Source organism: Diachasma alloeum, unplaced genomic scaffold (assembly GCF_001412515.2).
Source record: "Diachasma alloeum isolate Michigan unplaced genomic scaffold, Dall2.0 Dall_scaffold_00214, whole genome shotgun sequence".
NCBI classification, from domain to species: Eukaryota; Metazoa; Arthropoda; class Insecta; order Hymenoptera; family Braconidae; genus Diachasma; species Diachasma alloeum.
The window spans coordinates 674,246-678,419 of NW_021680379.1; positions in this window are offsets into that span (position 1 = coordinate 674,246).

Sequence of the window (4,174 nt, forward strand, 5' to 3'; positions counted from 1 at the left end):
TAGGGCACATTGTTCTCTCTCTCACCAGGGGTTCTCCGATAGAGCCTACCTGGAGGGGTAGAAATAGAGAATTGCGTTAAACTTTATCCCTGTAGGAGATACATGAAAATGTTTCCTACAAAAATTGTCGGAAATATTATAATAAAATTTATGAAAAAAAAAAATTCATCGATTGGAAAAAAAGTTATAATGAATTTTAGGTCGTAATTCCGTGAAAATTGCTTCCCAATGGGGTAAAAAAATGAGACTTGAAGCTTGAACCTTTCTAAACATTCAATAAGACGGAAAATTTAAAAAAAAATTGTTTTTGAATATTTTTTAAAATTTTTCTCACCCCGAGTTTTTGAACGGCTCTGGGGGATGAACGACGCGAAATAGGGGTGAAGTGGTCGGGACCTTTTTTGTAGAAAATTTTGCGCTCTACAATTTTGTTCTTTATGCTTCACATCGTAGCTCGAGTATTTCTCGAGTTATTTCAGAAACACTTTTTTGGGGGTAATTTTCAATTTTTTTCACCCCTTAATGGAGGGTGAGTACCTTGATTAGCCCCGAATATTGATTATAAGTCAACAATTGATTTTTACACAAAAAAGCAGGCTGTTTCGCAGAACCATGTATTTCAGACCTTCTTTCACTGGACTAATTGCATATTGTCAGGGAAAACTATCTTGACAATTCAATAAAATGCTTATGAATACCTCCGCTTTACGCGAAAGTCACTCAGTCCGCCCAGACTTTACCTAAACCCTCAGGTACCTCACGGGGTAGAGAATAGACGCAACGGTCTCCTCAGATGTTAGTCACCCCCCCCCCTTCGTTCCTACCTTTAATTGCTGAAAATTGTCACTGCCATAAACGGCCCACATTTGTCCAACAGATTCATTAAACTTGAAACCTCCAAAGAGAGAACGTCCGATCCCTTTTACTCGAAGTTATCTTAGTGTGTTTTCGTCTATTGAAAATGGGTGCTCTTGTCAGCAGAAGTCAAAGCCAAAGAGATGTGGTCCTCATTATTAAGGGACAAAAATTCTCCCTTGACAAAACAGTGCTTGCGCTCCATAGTTCTGTGTTCTCCAAAATGGTGGATCTAAGACCAAAAGGTAATGAGCTTATCGTTGATGACTTAGACGTGGAAACCGTAAAGCAGCTCATCAGATACATGCATGATCAGGACACTCGCGGACTGGATACACCTGAGATAATCCTGAAGGTGGTAATTGCATCAACGACTTACGATATTCAGGAGTTGAGGTCTATTGCAATGAATAAATTGAAGGAGATCATCACCAATGAGGATGCCATTCATGTGATAAAATTGGCAATTCAATATAAGAATACAGACATTCTCTTGTTCATTGTGAGGATTATTGTTCACAAGGGCTTGCCGGTTATTAAGTCAGATGAAATGAAGGAGGTCTATAAGAACAACAATGAAATTGCACCTCTGTTCATTCAAAATTTATTTGGCAATCAGCGGAAAGTGTCTTCACCTATTCCAATACCCGTAAGAAGATGTGTTGTATAATGTGTGTAGAGGGTAGTTCATTACATTTAGTCCAATTTATACTGTACATAGAATAATTATACTGTATATAGAATGACCATGTTTTCCAATGTATAATTACTAGCTCATAATAAAAAATATTGCAATAACTTTTCATTATTTTGTATTCTGAATTGAATTAAAACAAACATAAATAAAAAATAAATATGTGTAAATAAAAGAGTTGTGTTGTTCCCATCCTTTTGGATTTACGATTTTCTCTTCCTTCCAATAATAATCATAATTATAATACATTATTTGGATATAATTACAATACCCTACACATTATTTTGCAAACAATATGAAAATTATATTTTTTGTTATTCCGGCTATAAGGCAGGAATTCACGGTCTTTATGACAAAATAGCATCTTACGTTACAAGTGCATAAAGTGGGCGTCTATGGGTGGATAGTGTGATGTTTTCAGCGAAGCAAGACACGTCAACCGCTCGGCTTTGCGTAGCAGACGGCTCTCGGTAAATACATCACAGTACTCGTCCATATCCCCCCATTTTATGCACGTAAAAAATGCCAATGTTGGATATTGAGGCTAGAATTTTAGGCGGGTTGGGGAGAAGTGACGTGGAAATGGGTGAAAAATGAAGAACACGTGAATTATAAAACCACAGCGTTGATGTACTTTTATTTGTGGCATAAACCACGCGTCTAGAGGGTTTTAAAGGGTACACTGTTGATTTTCTCGATAAAGTCAATTATAGAATGGTTTGAAAAATGCACTTCACTTGAAAAAATGTCTCGATAATAAACTGATTAATGATTTGGTGATTAACTCAATTCAAAGTATAATTTAACAAAGAAATAATGGAGAAGTATTACACTACACACTGCACTATTTTTTGCCAAAAGCTGTATGAAAAAGTCCTCTAATGTGAATAAAAACACGCATAATTCCTACATAAGTTATAGTGCCAAGCAGGGTTGGGCAGCAAATTACCTCAGGTAAATTACATGGTTTCTGTCTTATTATAAACTAGGTAAATTACTTGGGGGATATCCAAGCTATTTGACATGTCGAAAACTCATTTGACGACCTTCATTGGCGTGAGCAAAACCGTGTTATTTTTTCATATGGGGAGGGTCACATGTCGCAAGAATCATACCTCGCAAGAGTCATACCGAGCGATTGGGGATGAAGCGAGGGTGAAACATCGCAACGGTCATACCTCGCGAGGATCAAACGTCATAACCACTATAACTCATAATGGCCCTAACGCTAGGGCCAAACAATAATGTCAGGGTGGATAATTTCAAGGGTCAAATAAGCACAAGGGTCAAACGGGATCGCCTTCAAATTATTCATCTTGATTTATCTCTCGCCTGCGGAAGAGGCAAGTCTAAAAATCACGCGGATCAATAATGAGAGGCAGGCAAGCAGAACAATCACGAAGGATTATTCGAATTTCTTCTCCTATTTGACCCTTGCGATGGTCCTTCGTGCTTCTTTTTTTTGGTATTCATAATTGTTGGATCCTTCTTGTCATTGCGCTGCCTGCGTTCCTCGGTCGACTTTTTTGGTAGTTCCACCCTTCAGATTACCTTGCCTGTGTGATTTAACCCGACTTGCGAATTTTGACTCTTGCGAGGTATGTTTCTTGTAACGTTTGGCCTTCGCGGGTCATGACCCTCGTGACCGTATCATCCTTGTGATCATCCGGCCTGCGAGCCTCTAACTTTTGACCGCCGTGATGTTTCGGTTGAACCTTCCTGTGAGTATGTTTATCACACTTTTTGATATTTACGACGCTCCAGAGGAAAATTACCGGTATTTGACAATGTCACGTCGAAAACTCCCATCTGCGAAATATGCTCAACCCTGGTGCCAAGTATTATCTTTGTGTTCGGGTTAACTTCAAACAGAGATCACTTTAGAAGCTGTTTTTTACAACGAGAATCATGTTACAGCCCAAACATATCAAGCAATGAATTCGTCAACGAAATGGTTTTCAGAGACGTAAATGCACATCATCGTAGGAGACATCAGGACAAAATGTGGATAGGGACTCTCTTTTATACATGTTTGAACATGTTTTACCGCGTTTATCCCCACCCGATCGGTAGATGACATGACGGGACGGCCAACAGTTCTCAAAATAAGGTTTAAAAAACCTTTTTTTTAACAAGTTGAAGAAATCATACTTTTCTACTCTTTTTTTTTCAAGTTGAAAAAAGTGGACTTTTCCGTGCACGCATCTCCAAATATATTGTTCGTCACACGGCTGAAACAGTACCTTTCGTCAATAGTGCCTTCGGCTCGGGCCGCAAACTCACATTCGCCAGAAAAGTTTTTTTCGACCTAATCACAAAATGTACTATTTCGTCCTAATGAGGAAATGTACTATCTTCCTCAAGAGATTTATTTTTAATTAGTACAAATAGTGATTGCCTGAAAATTGCTATAACAAATGCCAGTTGCACATGAAAATAGTCCGACAAGAGAATTATGAAAATTTCACCAGAATATAACCTGGATAACAAATACTAGACCATTGTGAGTTGTTTTCTAGCAATATCAAGCTAATTACACTATCAATGACACTAGAAAAGTGATATTCACAGATGCAGTTGGTGGAACCGAGGCATAAACCGTACTGTGCACATTTGACGTCATCC